Source organism: Manis pentadactyla, chromosome 15, assembly GCF_030020395.1.
Source record: "Manis pentadactyla isolate mManPen7 chromosome 15, mManPen7.hap1, whole genome shotgun sequence".
In the NCBI taxonomy this organism is placed as follows: domain Eukaryota; kingdom Metazoa; phylum Chordata; class Mammalia; order Pholidota; family Manidae; genus Manis; species Manis pentadactyla.
In genome coordinates this window covers 42,639,523-42,657,561 of record NC_080033.1, presented here as the reverse complement: position 1 = coordinate 42,657,561, position 18,039 = coordinate 42,639,523, and the positions used below count along the sequence as shown (strand labels likewise).

Below are 18,039 nucleotides of genomic sequence, written 5' to 3'. Positions count from 1 at the left end.
GCTGCTCTTGTGCCAAGAGTGACAGCTGAGCCCAAGGCCCCGCCCCCAGGGCCTCCCGTGTCGTTGTTCACTTCCGCGGGTCTCCATAAAGTTCATTTTGCGGCGCGCCGCGCGGGGCCTTCTGGGAAGGCTGGCCTTGGCCAATCAGGAAGCGCGGGCGAGCGGCGCGAGAAGCGGAGGCCGCGTTTTACTACAGGGACGTGGGTGGAGAGACGGCTTCAGTGCCAGGTAAGGGAGTATCTGGCCGCGTTCGTATGGCCAGGTCTTGTCCTTGAACCCGCGGCACCGCGGCTGGACGGATTCCGGTCCTCACGCCCGGAGCCATGCTGCTCGCAGTTAACGTTCGCTTCGTGGCAGCCAGGTACGCCTGACGCCCGCAACCTAGCGCCCCGACGCACCGTCCCCCATTAGAGCGTCAGGCTGTACCCTGCGTGTGCCCCGTGTCTGCTCTCGTTCTGCGTGCGGAGCCTTGGCCTCCGGGCTCTGCCCCTCCCCAGCTACAGCGTTAGGCCGCAGGGCGCCACGCCGCCACCTAGCCCCTACCCTGCTAGCCCATCGTTGGCTGGATTGGCGCCCCCTCACCGCTGCAGCACTCCGAGGCCTGTTACCTTTCTGACTGAGCCCTCCAGCTCGCTCGCCCCTTGTGGATATGATGCCGGGGTTCTTGTTCACGAAGCCGAAGAATGAGCTTCACAAACAGTCAAGGTAGGAGAGCAAGGTACAGGCTTTGATTTAGAGATAAAGTGAAAGAACAGAGCTCCCGGCTCATGCCAGGAGGGGACAAGAGAGGCCGGGGTGATGCGCTATCTAGGGGTATTTATAGGCATTTGAGAGACAAAGAACTAGGGATGCAGACCCACCAAATGGTCTCTAAATGTTTATTTTTAAGGAGACACTAAGTTTCTTATCGGGTTTGCGGACTATTTTGCAGTCAGCATAAGAAATGTACTGCTTTGATTCTTCGAATAGCAGTTTCTTGGTTTGGGAGCGTGTCAATCAAGGCTGCTTGTTTTTCTTTCAGGGTGAGCTGAGTTATTATTGTCTGTTTGTTAAATAGTAAATTAAGAACTTTATTTCTTAATTTCTTATCTTTAAGATGGAATCCTTCCTGCCCTTCACTATGTTGTTTACGGCTGGGCCTGCCTGTGACATTAAGTGCCCAGGTTATATATTACTAGATTAGGGGCTGTAGGAGGAAAAGCAGCACCTGGAAAGTTAATTTTACAATAGCCTCATTTAATTGACACAAACAAGACATGGGCTATGCTGAGGTGTTTTCTTATCTGGGGGATGTTCAAACATTCCAGGCCAGGTTATTCCTGGCTTTTTAGTTTTAACTAATCTTTGTTGAAGAATGCTTATATTGTTAGTTTGATATTTTACTTTAGATAATTAATGTGACTCTGACTGTAGAGCCTAACGCACTAGGTGAGAATAGAAATAGGTTGGCATAAGAGTAGCCATTTTAAGGGCCTAGAAGCCATTTTCTGGCGTCCTTTGAAAAGGGAAAAAACTGGGACTGGGTAAGGCCTAGAAAAACAAGTTAAACAATCATGGACACCGGCAGTGGTGACCTTTAGTCAGCTAACCTCAGTCAGTTAATCATACATACCAAGCTTATCTCACTGAACACATAGTCTACAGGCACACACCTGATCATCTACATTTGCTCTATTACAACACTGAACTATGTTTTCTACCTTTATCTTGTATCTACCTACCACTTCAGCATTTTATTAAAAACAATAATAACAAAGAGAGAAATGTGCTATCCACATATAAATCAAGTATAAAAATCAAATGAATATTCATATTTGAACTGACTGTTTATAGTTCATAATGCATGAGCAAAACCGAAAGTTTCTGTGATGACTGCCCTTGTACTGTTCACCATGTAACTTATTCACTATGTAAGAATTTGTTCTCCATGTAAGAACTTGTTCGTTATGATTGGAGACTGACGAAAATTAGGCTTGGGGTGGATTAATGATTGTGCATTGAGCATTGACTCCCCTATGCAGAATTTTATTGTTGTTAACAACCATTTGATCAATAAATATGAGAGATGCCCTCACACACACACACAAAAAAAAGTACACACTTCCAATTGTAAAATAAAGAAGTAACTGGATGTAATGTATAGCATAAAGAATATAGTCAAAATATTGTAACAACTTGGTATGGTAATAGCTGATAGAATTATCATGTATATAAATGTTGAATCACTGTGTAGTACACGTGAAACTAATGTAATACTGTGTGTCAACTACCCTTCAATAAAAAATAATTATCTACAAAAAAAAAAATAACCTTGCAAAATAAGTGTTATTATCTCTTTTATAATTGAGGAACATCAGATAGCAAGTGGCCGAGCCAGACTTCACATCTGGCCTGGTCAGCTGGAATCCCTCATGTTCGCCCAGTGCTTTTTAGTTCCCAAAGGATTATCACAGGCATTCTCCTGACCGGGCTTCATGAGCCTGAGAGGTCGGAGAGGCAGGGGTTTTTCTCCGTGTTTTAATAGAGGAGGAAGATGAAGCTTGGAAAAATGGTATGTCTAAGATTTTCAGCAGTAGGTGACAGGTGGGACTTTAACCCAAGCTCCCTGACTTTTGCTACTCCCCATGTGTACTGAGAACCCCTTTTGTCTTCTTACTCTCCTCTTATACTCTCATGGGAGTGTTTGACTCCATGTATCCTTTGGGGACTTTGGCTTAAGAGAAGCTGCCAGGTAGAGGGCAGGGAACTTCTGGATTTTTCCACCCTTAGAAGCTTCAAATTTCTGGTATAGCCTTTATTGGTAACAATCACCCATACCCTGCCTCCTTCATCAGTCCTCCCTGTATGGCTTCTGTATGTGCACTGCACAGTTCCTGCGGGCTGTACCCACCTTGATGACCTTTCTCTTCTAATAATTCTAATACCCAAATCTTAAATTCTGAGGTTCTCAGCCTGGCATACCTTAAAACCACCTGGACACTGAGTACATTCCCCCATATCACTGGTGGAGATGTGCCTGTGGGACAGAATTTGGCAATATCTATCAAATTTGCCCTGGACCCAGCAATCCTAATTCTGGGGATCTATCCCAAATATACATTGGCAAAAGTACAAAAAGATGTATGTGGAACGATATTCATTACAGCATTACTTGTAAAAGCAAAAATTGGAAACAGCTCAAATGTCATCACTAGGGGACTGGTTGGCTAGATAATGGTACTTCTACATAGTGAAATACTTTTCAGTAGTACAAAGGAATGAGAATATATACTACCATGAAGTGACTCTAGGATATACCATTAAGTAAAATAAAAAATGCAAGGTGGAGAAAAGTGCATAGTACTCATTATTTAAGAAAGCAGGTAGAAGACATCTAATATTCATGATCAGAAGACTTAAAATTATTAAGATGTCAGTGCTCCCCAGATGATTCTACAGAGTGAATGTCATTAATCCCAGCTGCCTTTTACAGAAGTTGACAAGTTGATCCTAAAATCCATATCAACATGCAGGGGACCTGGAATGGCCAATCTTTAAAATGTAGAAGGTTGAAAGACTCATACTTCTGATTTCAAACTTAATACAGAGCTATAGTAATCAAAATTATATGGTACTGGCATAAGCATAATCATACAGATCATTTGAATAGAATTAGGAGCCCAGAAATAAACCCATGAGTCTGTGATCAACTGAAAATGATGCTGAGACAACTGGAGTATCTACATGCAGGAGAATGAAGTTGGACACCTTAACTCCAGATGGAATACAGACCTAAATGTAAGAGCGAGAACTTTGAAACTCTTAAATAAAAACAGGTATAAATCTTCCTGACCTTAGGTTAGGCAAAGCCTTGTCAGGTATGAAACTAAAAGCCCAAGTGACAGAATAAAAATAGATAAATTGAACTTCATCAGAATTAAAACCTTTTGTGCTTCGAAGGACACTCTCCAGAAAGAGAGAAAATCGCCCATAGAATGAGAGAAAATATTTGCCCATTATACCTCAGAGATAATCAGCTCCTGACCACTGCAGTAAAGCAAATATCGCAGTAAAGTGAGGCAAATGAATTTTTTGGTTTTCTAGTGTATATAAAGTTAAGTGTGCAATAGCATTATGTCTAAAAAAAGGTGCATACATTAATTAGAAAGAACCTCATTACTAAATAATATTAACCATCATCTGAGCTTCAGCAAATTGATCACAGATCACTATAGCAAATATAATAATGAAAAAGTTTGAAATATTGCAAAACTTACCAAACTGTGATAGAGGCATGAAGTGAGCAAATGCTGTTGGAAAAATGGTGCCGATAGGCATCCTTCATGCAGAGTTGCCACAAACCTTCAATTTGTAAAAAAAGGCAGTATCTGTGAAGTGCAGTTCCTGATAAAGGATTTGTATCCAGAATATGTAAAACAAAAAACAAACAAAAAAAACCCTCTTAAAACTCAATAATAAAAAGACAACGCAATTTAAAGATGAGCAAAAGATCCTAATAGACATTTCTCCAAAAGACAATGTATGTGTCCAATAAGCAAATGAAAAGATGTTCAACATCACTAGCTATCAGGGAAATGTGAGTCAAAAACAATAATGTGCTTCACACGCTTCATACACACTAGGATAGGTATAATAAAAAAGACAGTGACAAATGTTAGCAAGGATCTGGGAAAAGCTGAAATTCTCATATACTGTTGGTATGATGCAAAGTGGTGCAGCCCCCTTGGAGACCAGTCTGGCAGTTCCTTAGAAAGTTAAATGTCGAATTACCATACAACTGAGCCCTTCCACTCCTAAGTATATACCCAAGAGAAAGGAAAATAGTTGTCCACACCCAAAACTAGTTCATGAGTCTTCATGGCAGCATTATTCATAATAGCCAAAATGTGGAAACCACCACGTGTCCATCAGCTGGTGAACTGATAAATAAAATATAGCATATCCATGTAATGGAGTACTGTTTGCAACAAGAAAGAATGAACTACCTACTCCAACATGGATGAACCTTGAAAAACATTATGCTAAGTGAAAGAAGCCAGTCACAGAAGACTACACATTGTAGAGTTCTACTATGTGCCATGTCCAGAATAGGCAAGTCTACAAGTTAGAAAGTAGATTAGTTGTTGCCTAGGGAATGGGTAGATTGGGGGACATGGGGAGTGACTGCTGGTGGGTAGCAGTTTCTTTTTGGGGTGAAGAAAATGTTCTAAAGTCAATTATAGAGTGATGGTTACACAACTCTGTACTGAAAAACCACTGAATTACACACTTCAAATGAGTGATTATATAGTATGTGAATCATATCTCAATAAAACTGTGTAAAAGCAGGTGATACAAATGTGTTTACATACCTGCTGATAAAAAGAAGAAAGTGTTTTAAAAGTACCTGGGATTTGCTTTAATTGGGTATGGTCAGACTTACAGACATGGGGATGACTGTCATGTTCTCTAGGAACGGGCAGGGTATGCCATGCAGGACCCCATGCGGAAGCAAATGGAGTCAGTCAGGAGGCAAAGGGATCTACCATAGAGCTTCCTCAGTCAGAATTTCTCTGACAGGAAATATTCCAGTTAATAAAGATACAATATACCACCATTTTCCAACCTCTGAGGAATTAGTGAATCTAAATAACAAATCCTCAGTGTCTGCTAAGTTCCAGAAAGAGATTACCAGTTGTTCATATAGCTCTTGATGAAAGCCTGGAATGATCTAATAAAAAAATAATGCCACAAGAATCCTATCAAAACTTTAGAGCTCATTTTCAATTTATAGGAAATACAGAGGCCAGAGGAATATGTTAAATGACATCATGAGGTTGCAATGAGTAAAACCTGTGGGAATCTCCATTTTTGCTACTCTGAGTGTAGTCTATATGGATCAACAACATAAACATCAATTTAGGAGCTTTTAGAAATGGAGAATCTTCAGCCCCATCCCAGATACATTCATAAATACAAAGTGTGACACATCCATATAATGGAATGCTATTCAATAATGAAGAGAAATGAAATACTGATACATGAATCAGAATCTATATTTTAACAAGCTTCCCAGGTAATTCACATGCACATTTGAAGTTTGAGTAGCACTAGTTTGATTAGTCTGTAGGGCACATATTCCAGAGTCTCCAACAAAGAAATTGTAAGAGAGAGAGAGAGAGAGAGAGACGAAAAAAAAAAAAAAAGATGAGGTGATGAAAGGGAAACCTGTAGATTAAAAGAGATTTGGGAGGCCTGTCAATCATTCACAAGTAGTGCCCTTATTTGTATCCCTTGCAAACAAACACAGATTTTAAAATTATGAAGTAATTGGGGGGAATATCTTGGATTGGCTTTGAAATAATTTGGGTGTTGGAGAAGGGAAAGTGGGTAGCGATGTTAATGAAACAGCACTGGCTACAACATGACAGTTGTGGAAGCTGGCTGATGGGTACAAGTTTACTGTTTTAATTTTGTATTAAGAGGTTTTTTTCCCTCCATAATGGTTCAAGAGGGGTTTTCACTAAGATGGCTGTAATCAAAAAGGTAATGAAGGTGTTGGCTAGGCTATGGAAAAATCTGGAACGCTTGACATGGCTTGTGGGAGCTTAAAATGGTATAGCTGCTTTGGAAAACAGTCTGGCAGTTCTGCAAAAGGCTAAACGGATTTCCCATATGATCTAGCAGTTCTATTCCTAGGTATATACCCAAGAGAAATGAAAACATGTTCACACAAAAACCTTTACATGAATGGCAGCATTTTTCATAATAGCCAAAAAGTGGAAATAATGCAAATACCCATCCACTGATGAATGGATACATTCATAAATAGGAAATGAGGCATATCTATATAATGGAATACTATTCAGTAATAAAAAGAAATGAAGTACCTGATACCTGCTACAATATGATGAACTTTGAAAACATTCTGCTAAGTGAAAGAAGCCACTCACAAAAGACTACCTTTTGAGTGATCCCATTTATATGAAATGTCTAAAATAGACAAATCAATAGAGAGAGGAAATAGATTACTGACTGGTTGCTTGTGTCTGGGAAGATAGGGGGAGTGACTGCTGATGGTAGTGGGTTTATTTTGGAGGGTGATGAAAATGTTGTAAAATTGATTGTGGTGATGTTGTACAACCCTGTGAATATACTAAAAGCTATTGAACACTTCCGGTAGGTGAATTATATGGCAGCAAGTTGTATCTCAGCAAAGCTTTATTTTTTATTTTTTATTTTTCATTTTTATTAAGGTATTATTGATATATACTCTTATGAAGGCTTCACATGAAAAAACAATGTGGTTACTACATTTACCCATATTATCAAGCCCCCACCCATACTCCAATGCGATGACTGTCCATCAGTGTAGTAAGATGCCACAGATTCACTATTTGCCTTCCCTGTGCTATACTGTTTTCCCCATGATTCCCCCACACCATGTGTACTAAACATAATGCCCCTCAATCCCCTTCTCCCTCCCTCCCCACCCACCCTCCCACACCCCTCCCCTTTGATAACCACCAGTTCCTTCTTGGAGTCTGTGAGTCTGCTGCTATTTTGTTCCTTCAGTTTTGCTTCGTTGTTATACTCCACAAATGAGGGAAATCATTTGGTACTTGTCTTTCTCCACCTGGCTTGTTTAACTGAGCATAATGTCCTCCAGCTCCATCTATGTTGTTGTAAATGGTAGGATTTGTTTCTTTCTTATGGCTGAAGAGTATTCCATTGTGTATTTTCTTTGTCCAGTCATCACCTGATGGACACTTAGGTTGCTTCCATATCTTGGCTATTGTAAATAGTGCTGCGATAAACATAGGGGTGCCTATGTCTTTTTGAAACAGAGAAGTTGTATCCTTTGGGTAAATTCCAAGGAGTGGGATTCCGGGGTCAAATGGTATTTCTATTTTTAGTTTTTTGGGGAACCTCCATATTGCTTTCCACAATGGTGGAACTAAAGCTTTTTTTTTTTCTTAATTTAAAAAATCTTTGGGAATAAAGTTGCCTTGGTGATTCTGATGTGCAACCAGGGCTGGGAACCACTGTGTTAGAAATTTAGCTGTTAAAGGTTATTAAAAGAGAGAAACAAGATATCTGACATGGTAGCCTGGCGGGGAAGCCCCAGGGATGGCATCCTAGTTGACCTGTCTACACATAAGACACACAGACCTACAGTGGGCAGCCCTCTGGGTGCACATCATCTACTTCAGTAGTATTTAGTAGAACAGAAATAAACATGAGAAGGCCTTTCTCTTCTCCATTAAGTCTGTTAGTTCAGGATTGGAAATCTTAGGTGTCCCACCAGTAGGTGTTAGAGTTACTTGTGCTGCCAAGGGGTCGAGCCGCTTCTAAGTTCCTGAGAATGAACACAAACTGTCAGTGGGATTTGAGGGTACTAAATCCTAGTCCAAAAGCAAAAGTCTAAACATTTAATCTAATTCCCTAAATTTTTTTCTTCCAGAGAGTATTCTAGATATAAATGAAAATCTGTGATTTTTTTCTTTTAATTCTTCCATTTTTACATTGTCCCGGGTAAGTAGAAATAAAGCCAGCTGTACTAGTCCCATCTCTCTTCAAAAGCATTTGTTAGTCAGGTGACAGCCTCCTGCATTCCCCCTCTTAAGGGGGGACTTGAGATGTACTGCAAATGCTTTTTGGCTTTTGGAGAGAAACCACGGGGAACTGCCTTGGATTCTGGTTTGACCTCCATTTGCGGTTGCTGATTACCCTGGCCTTTTAGTTGCCTCAACGAATGAATAAAGTTTGGACTAGTTTATTCATAAAACTCCTAAAATTTTGTGGTTCACTGTATGTCTTTACAGAGGCTGTAAATATAGGGTGATGCTTCCTAAGAGTTTATGTCCTGGAGCTTGATGACTACTGCTCTGGACTTTGGATAAGTTGGGTAACTTCTTTGCACCCTAGTTAGGGATTGAGAATAACATCTACCTCATTATTTTCTTTACTGTAAAATGCTTGGAGAATCTGACCTATCATTTTATTGACATACTACCACTTTATTCTAGACAAGTCCCTTCCTCTAATTCAGACATGATCAGAGCTCTCTTACTACAAAATGCAATGTTGTGTCTGTTATTCTAGGGAGTAAATCTTTAGTATGGAAAGATAATAAAACAACCATGTAAAAGCATCTGGGTGCAGTATATAGGAAGTTTTGAATGAATAGTACTCTCTAGTGTTTTATGAATCATTAGATGTCCTAATCCTACTTTTTTCTCTCTGCCCTGTGTCCTCGTATAGGTCAGTTCTCCTTGGGTCTCAGGGACTTGACATATCCCACATCTCCCAGCGATTGGAGAGTCTCAGTGCGGCCACTCCCTTTGAGCCTCTTGAGCCTGTGGAGGACACAGACATTCAGGTAGGGGCTGCCAGGCTCCAGGACTGGTAGTGTGTTGAGCGTGCAACCCAGGCTGAAGGCCCTGGCCCTTTGTTGACCAGCAGATTTAGGAATTTCAGATTTAGTTTAATTCTGTTCTTCCTCAGATATTAAGAGAAGGGGAGGCTCAGCTTTGGAGGTATAGTTATTTTGGGTTATTTTCAGAGTGCTGTGTGAGACTGAATTTAAGAAAGCAATTCCAACCTGCACTTTTAGATCATTGTAATTATGAGAACAGATTTCTCTTCCTTCTTTGGGCTTAATCCAAGGAACAGAGACATTAGTTGTAAGTTCCTCTTGCTTTCTTTGCTAGTTCTCAAATAATTTTACTATTTCTTTTCCACATTTCTGTAACTTGCTTGTACTCGTTGGCAAAGTGCTGGGGAAAACTTAGAGTACTATTTGCTGAAACCTATTCATCAATTTCTAGGAAGTATTTGGCTGCGTTAGTGGCACCAGGAAGTAGTCTAATAGAGCACTCCATTCTCATTTAACCTAACATGCTGCTGGCACAATTGATTGCTAGTTAAATCTAATCAGAAACTGAGTGGGGTGTGTGTGTTTGTGCGTGTGTGTGTGCTTAGGCATGTGTGCATTGTTAAGGAAAAAACATGCATTTAATTTTGAGTAGTTAGAACACTGCATTTGTGTTAGAAGGAACAGATAATGGGGGTGCCGTTTTTATGATTAATTTCTCTTTGAAATACAGGACACAGGTCCTGCAAAGGTAAATCTTGGTATAAGCAGGTATTAATTGTGTTGTTATTTGGGTTCAATTTGAGTTAAAACTCTTTACCCTTACCTTTCCCAAGAACTGTTTTAATCCATCTAATGGCTGTAATTGTACTGCATTTATTCCAGTTCAGAAACCTGAAGCCCTATATACTTTGAGTTGAGAGTTGAGTAACTATAGCTATTCATAAATTTTTCTGTTTTTGATATGTTCCCAGAGTATGGAAATCCAGTTTTTTTTCTAGTTTTATGTACTAAATCATATTTGCCTGTCACCTTATAGATGCCTCCTCATTTCCATGTTATCTTAAAGTGCCACGTATACTTACTTACCTTGTGTACCTAACTGCTGTGCTGTCCCCGTCCCCCTTTCTATTTTAACCACTTGATGCTCTGTAAACAAATACTTGTAACAGGAATGAGGTGGATGAATGGGATAGAGCTCAAATAATTTGAACAATTACCATATATTTGGGGGGGTACTCCTAATAGTATGGAAAGAAATGACAGTGGGCCAAAGGTTGTTTGTTTTTAATGTTTAAAATACCGAAGAAGTTGTTTGTGCCCCCAGGGTGTACTGGGTGTCCAGCTGGACCTGCGCTCCTTTCTGGGGGGCTTCCTCGGACAGGAAGCCGGTGGGCAGGGCTGGGAGTGTCTCTAATTGTTCCCGGTTCATGGGTGAGTGGCCAGGATGTGGGGGAAATGGTGCCCCCTGGGTGGGAAGTTTCAGGGGCATGTGCAGTACCAACTGGGGTGCCACTGCTACCGCCATCCCTCGGCCTGTCCCCTTGATTGTGACTGGGGCCCGGTGGGGATACCTGTGGTGCTGGAGAGGGTTTTGCAACCAGCTGCAATCCAAACCCCATGGCTCTGCCTGGCAGATAGCTTGCAATTACCATGAAATATAGGCCAACACAGAATTGTCTAAAAGCCCATCGAAAGAAGATGTGCCATTTTCCCCAGTGCCACTAGGATCTGGCCAGTGTGGTAATCTTTTTTGAGGGTGTGGGATGTCTGCCCCTCCCAGCAGCCCCTGCCACTTTCTCCAAGTGGAAGGTGTGAGCCACAGGGGCCGGCTGGGACTTCGTTACTGGCAAGGTTCTGCAGCCAGATTAACAAATGTGAGGAGCCAGGGGTAGGTGGTGGGCACAACCCTGGAGGAAAGGGCTGAGGTCCGCAGGGCGGAGGCTCCTCTTCAACCCCGCTCTGCCTGGGCCCCAAGCCACTAGTGGTGATTCTAGTGAACCTATCAGGTTGATGGCCACTCACAGACTGGACGTAGCACCAGAATAGACTCCCATCAAGGAGCTTCCTGTCTAGAGAAGGTCAAGACAGGGCACCAAGGAGGGGGACATGTGCCTGGGAGTGCCCACAAGGGTGCCCATCCCGGTGGGAGGGCATGCCTCACTCAGGCCTTCTCTGCCGAGCTGGTCTCCCTTAGAGCCCAAATGGAACATGTACTTTCCTCACCCCTCTAGCGTGTTTTGTGCCCCTTAAGCCTTGGCACCACATGGGGACACTGCACTGCCGACCATTTGTCATCCATTGTGTTGTTGTTTGAACTCAAACCTGATCCCTCTGGAGACCCTGGGAAACACACATTTCCCAGGCACAGACCGACTTTCTCTGGGGGCATCCAGGGCTCCACACCACACAGCGGTGAGACTGGCCGCTCGGGAGGTCACGTCCCAAACGGGGACAAGGTCTTTGGGGTTGTGCCTGACCCTGGGAGGATCTGCTGGAGTTTGTAGCTGCTGAGTCCCCCTGGTCACCACAACTTACTAAAGACCTGAACTGGTCCCTGGGGGGCTTCATCTCGAGGTCAGCAGTGACTGCCAAGAGGGGGCGCTGCATCCCAGTTCTGCCCAGAGCAGCTGTGGGCTGGACCTTTCAGGCCTGCTTTGCGCCCTCCTGGCCTCATTCCACCCTGCAGGATCCATCTCCTCCACGGCCAATTTCCCCTTCCTTGGTTTCCCTTCTCTGAATGGTACTAAAGAGGACAATAGCCACAGGTGTGTGGACCTGGCCCCAGGCTCTGTTCTCCACATTCGTCCCCACAGCCATGCTCTGCGGAGGAAAATGAGGCTCAGGGGATTCACTTGCCCAAAGCTGCAGGTGCTCCGCCTGAGGCTGCTTCAGCCCACCTGTCCACTGGAGACTGTCTGACGTCTGTTGGACCTGAGAGCCTGCACCCTCTGCCCTCACCATGCACCCCGGAATTGGGTAGGAGCCTTGCAGAGTCACAGGCAGCCTGAGCATCGGCGAGGAGACAGGTTGTTCTCACAATAAGCCGCAAGGCCCTCCCTGTCCTGGGCCCTAGGCTGACTGTAGTGGAGAAGAGTGGAGGGGCCAGCACCCATCCTCCTGAAATCTGGCTGGGTTTGGGGACCTGTTGTAGCCCTTGGGCCAAGCCCGTGCTCTTCCCTCTCTGGGACTGTCACAGTGCGTGGGATCCTGGTTGATCCAACCTGTGACAAGTCCTCCTGTACTGTCAGCCCAGGGGCCTCTAGAAGCTCCCCTGTCTCAGAAGGGCAAAGGCTGGGCTGTGGCATCCAATCAGCACTGCTCTAGCCTTCAGTGGCAGCTCAGAGCCAGCCCCCTGCCACAGCCACCCTCCCTCAGCTGCCAGACACAGCCCCACATCTCACCCGCCCATTCAGAAAGAGCTCTGTAGTGGGGGTCTGTGCCACACCCCCGGGGAGTCAGAGGTGGGAAGGAGCCCTGGAGAAGGTGGAAGAAAGTCAGACAGGCAGGCAGGACGCTTGCAGAGTAGGAGTGGTCTGATGTGGGGAAAGACCAGGGATGGAGAGAGGGGAAGGGCAATGGAGTGGGGAGGGGAGGGGAGGCCGGCAGCTGGGAACGGGGTGAGATCTGGCTGCGCACAGGCAGAACAGATGCACACAGTGCCCCAGAGCAGGTAGCACAGAAAGCGGGGAGGGGCTGAAAAGTGTCCCTGGCCCCACTCCCAGGTCATGTGTCCACCCTTTGTAATTCATGTCAAGGTGCTGTGTGGCCCAGACGCTCTCCAGGGCAGGGATCAGTGGTGGCCACTGGTGAGAAGCAGGGAGGACAGGGGTGCTTTCCTAGGTGTCCAGGAGGAAAGGAGCAGGGGGACCCTGCGGTCCTGTCAGGCCTTCTGATTCCTGCCATGTCACCCCTGAGTCACCTGGTCCACAACACATGGATCAGGAGAGTCCATTTCCCACTGCACCCCGGGTGGTGTCTGCAGAATGGCCAAACCTGGTCACGCCCTAGCACTCCTCCCACACATCCCAGCCCCATGCCTGCAGTGACGTCTGTCATCAGCTGGTTGCTGCCCGGCACTGGGCTCTGGTTCCTGCCAGAGGCAGGTCCCTGGTAGGGGTGGGTTTCCTCCTGCACAGGACCACCGTGACACCCACCTGCGTATTCAGGAAAGCACATGGTCAAAGGTGACTTCTTGATCTTCTCAGCAAAGAGATCTTCCTTGTTGAGGAAGAGAATGATGGAGGTGTGGATGAAGGACTTGTTGTTACAGATGGAGTCGAAGAGCATGAGAGACTCATGCATGCGGTTCTACAGCCCCAGGCGGGGAGGAAGAAAGCAAGACAGACAGCGAGAGGGAGAGACATGGAGATAGGGAAAGGGAAGAAGAGAGTTAGGTTTGAGAGAGAGGAGCTGGGCCACTCAGCGTCTTGCAACGGGCTCCTGTGCCTGCACCATCTCAGGGCTGACGGCAGAGACTGGCCTGGGAAACCACCACGGCTCCCTGGGTGAGGCTGAGGCCAGGGTGACCTGGGTCCTCCCCACTGCAGAGTCCCCAGCCACAGGAGACACGCCCAGCGTGGTGTTAGGGCGCTGAAGCCTGGGAGCTGGGCACTGGCCCTTCCTGTCCAGACTTCTCCTATTGGGCCCCATCTGTGGGTGTGACGTGGCCTCTAGCAGTGAGGGAGTCCAGGCCCCTCGTGGGGCAGGAGGGGATGACACATCGAACTCCTGCCTGCATCCTTGGGGGAGATGCTCTGCCGGGCTGCCTTCAGGGCAGCCAAGGGGCCGGGCCACACCGCCTCCGGCTGGTTCACACTCAGCCAAGTTTGATCCTGCAAGGAGTTTTAAGCAACGTAGATGTGTACTGCCTCACACACCAAAGTCCATTTAGCAAATAAGTGACTGTGGTGGGCATTCCTAATAAAGCAAAATCCGAGGGGGACAGCCTTTTGCCCTGGACAAGACTGACTTTACTGTGGGATGCCAAGCCCATGAACTTGGGTAATGTTTCTTGGCAATGTAGGGCAGCAAGTGTCTCTGTGAACCAACCCGCTTCTATAAGGGAAGGTGGCTCCTCCATGACCGGTACAGCCCTGGGGAAGGGACAGCCACTCATTTTCCCAAGAACCCTGTCCTGGCCCTAGGAACAACGATCACAGCTCCATGGGGCTACAGCTCAAGCCCAGAAGTAACTCCAGGCTACACCCTCCTTCACAAGTAAGGTTGAGACAAAGCATAGGGAAGAGCAGAGGGGGTGTGGGCATCACCGGGCATTCGCTGTTCACTAGGAGGCGAGCTCATTCCCAAGGGTGAGGAGCAGGAGGAGCCGAGTCACCTGCAGTGCAGGCCACGGCCCTTCCTCTACCTGAGCAAACGGGGCTGAGGGAGATGACGTGGTGACCACCCATCCGAGCCCCGCTCTGCCGGCCCCACACCCAGCACTTGGCCTGCCTCATGTCATGTGGACACACCCACCCTTAGGGGATGGGACGTCACTGGGACCCGGAAGAGTGGAGAGCTGCCCTCAGCTCCGGGTCGGGCCCAGAGCTGGTGCCATGTAATGGGTTCTCCAGTCAGTTGGGGAGTCTGTAACTTTCAGGGCAGTAAATAGAGGGTCATGACTGGCTCCACGAGTCTGCGGTCATGTCTTTCATGACTGTGTCACTACACCAGTGACCTGCATAAGCACCAGCCCCAAACCCTTGTTCTCACGGCTGAGGCCAGTTGGTGGAGGGGACTGAGTTCGCGGATGCCGTTTGGGAGCCTGCTGACAACTGGCATGGTTTTACCACTCCTTCCAGGGTTGACAGACACGGCGCCTCTTACTCTCCTACGCAAATTCAGTGAAAGCTCCCGGTCTTCTTATCCTCCCAGCCTTACCCAATACATTTAATTCCGTTTCCCCAAAGTCTGTCGGTCATTTGTGCAGTCCCACTCAGGCAGCCCCGAGCTGTCTCCGTGGAGCCTGCTCAGGAAGGACGGGTGGAGGTCCCCTAGAAGGCCAAATGATTCGGGCTGGCCAACACTCAGGCTCACTGCGCCACTGATGAAGGCAGAGTACAGATGCTCCGACACCCCACGATTCCATAGGAAAAGGCTTCCCACCACACAGAGCCACCTCGTCCCATAATTGCTCACGCAAGAGCTGGAAGCCCAGAGCTGCACACGATTGTCCTGAGCACTGCTTCGGTCTACACACTGGGCGATGCACGGGGGACACGTGGCCAGGGTACTCTGAGGACCGGGACGCCCCACCAGGGTGACCTGAGCTGAGAGTGAGGACTGTGTGCATTTGGCCTGTGGGCTGGGTACAGGGTCTCTTCCTCGAGAGGCCACCAAGCTTAGGTTTGGAGGAGAAATCCAGGCCAGCAGCCGGGGCTCCACAGTCCCACTCTGCTTAGGCTCAGCCATGGCCTTGCTTGCCCCGGGTTTGCAGAGCACGTGCACACACACACCCTTCCCACCAATGCCAGCTGCATTTGTGTGCAAAGCCCTTTGCTAGGCAGATGAATAACCAGCACAGGTCTTGCTCTCTGAGAGCTCACAGTCTAGCTGGGGAGACATGTATCCATGTTAAAAGGTCTGCAATCCCCAGAGGGTGCACAGCACAGACCTGGTTTCTGGGAAGGGCTTTGGAACGAGCTTGAAAGAGGGCTGATCCTGGAGATGCAGGGAGGGCAGTGGGGAGGGGAGGCGCCGGCACTGAGATTCTCTCCACGCCCGCAGGCCTGACCGCCATATTTTGCAGACCGCCTGAAGCTCACCACCAAGGGGCCAAGAGCACAGCCTTTCCTTACAAGCTCCCCCAGAGAAAATAGACGTCTGAGTGCTTTCCAAACAGGAGACATCACCGTTTGGGAAAAGAAAATGGAGTCGCGTCCCAGCCAGGCAACAGCTGCTTGCTCCTGCCCGTCACCTCCCTGGCTCCCCCACCCCTCCGCTGGGCCCTGGCTGCAGGTGGAGCCTGGAGCTGCATGGAAGCTCTGGCTCCCGGCTGCTGCATTAACCAGGGCAGTGGCGGGCCGGCACCAAAGCATGCGAGGATGGGAATGTGGACTCAGCCTGGGACAGATGGTGACAACCCCGGGAGGTGGGCACGGGGCCTGCTGCCCGGAATCCTTCTGCCCCGACCAGGGCATGTCCCCACCGCCAGGTGGCCCCAGGACTGGACTGGGGCAAGACACAAGGACACACATCATGTGGGTGCGCCTGGCAGAAGCTCCCCGGGCACTGAGACAACGCAGCACACTGGCCCTTGGAAAAGCTGGCACTCTTAATTAACGGTAGGTGACTAATAAATACATTACTGCAGCCAATAAATTATTACAATAATGATAAATTTATTAAACAAAGTCACTATTCTAACAAAATCAGAGTTCATATGGGGTGGGAGGTGGTGGTGGGGTTGGGAAGTGGGACCACTGCACGAAGGCTCCTAACGGCGTGCCCTTCTCTTAGACATGGCTGTGCGAGCAGGCTTCTGTGTGGGCAGCGGCTTGGCACTGGGTTCCAGCCGCCTAATTTTGGGCGGGGTGCAACCCTGTTCTTCATCAGTGTCGTCTGAGCTATGAACCCTCTTGCGAGCCCGCCTGGGGAATGGCTTCTCTTCCACCTTGGCTGGGGTGGGCGTGGGTGCTGTCACATAGGCTTGGTAGCCACCAACGACGGGGATGATCTGACCGTTCCAGTGGAACTGGGCTTCAACATGCCCTTCATTTATTAGCTGGTAGTAAATGGGTGTAGCTGAAGGGGAAGCCGCTGCTGCTGCTGCAAAGAAAACCAGAGCTGATCAGTCACTCTTCCTGTACACAGTGTCCTGCCAGAACCTTCCCTCTGCCATGTCTCTCTCAGTTTCTGGCTGAAGCCATTCAATCTGCTTGGCATCTAAAACCCAGACTTGGGCTATCACCTCTATGAATCCCCTAGAGAAGCAATGTTGGCTGCAAAAGCAATTCCGTGGAGCCTGTGGCAGCAGGAGACCAGGAAATCTGTTCCCCATTCCCAGGAAAAAACTCAACCTGAAATTGATTGCAATCAGGATGCCCTCCATCTCTCCCTTCCACAACAGAGGAAACATTTGTTAAAGCCTGTCACTTCTGAGGCTGTATTAGTGGAAATATCTTTCAAGTTTTGGAAAAAATAATCTTACACGAATCAGTTAAGAACCCCTCTCCCTTTGTGCCACATTTGTATTGCCTTTTTCAACGACGCTGAACTCTAGCCCTCTGATACGTTCATGTAGATTCGAAAAAGGCCCAATCCCAAAGCAGAGTGACCAGGAGGCTCAGGCCAGAATATGGGTACCTAGTCTAGGCCCACATCAGCGCAACCTCTGAGACGTCTTTTCCTCAGCCTCAGTGTCCCTTTATCACTCCCGTTGACTCTTCTGTTCTTCCCATCGGTATGACACCCTTTTGCCCGCTACATAGAGGCTCAGTCTGGGATGTGTCTGAGGGCACCCATGTGGACAGCATGGTGAAGGGGCCCAGGTTGGAAGGTGAGGTTATGAGTGTCCCTCAACAGCTCTTCCTCAAACTGCTCCGTTTACACAGAAATGCTCTTGACTTTTGCTAAGAGGCCAATCACCACACTGGCTCTTCTGCTGGTCCGAGAACAGGCCAGCCTCATTCCTACCTCAGGATCATTCACTTGCCATTTCCCCAAGGGTCTGGAAGGAAGCA

The 18,039-nt window shown here is 47.0% G+C and overlaps 1 long non-coding RNA gene across 1 annotated transcript; it reads left to right on the top strand.

Annotated features, from left to right (window-relative positions):
- Positions 1 to 238: 238 nt before the first annotated feature.
- LOC130681044 (uncharacterized) lies at positions 239 to 16,710 on the top strand. Its single transcript, XR_008994084.1, has 3 exons — positions 239 to 705; positions 9,244 to 9,361; positions 16,085 to 16,710. It is a non-coding gene; the product is annotated as an uncharacterized LOC130681044 (long non-coding RNA).
- Positions 16,711 to 18,039: the final 1,329 nt, after the last annotated feature.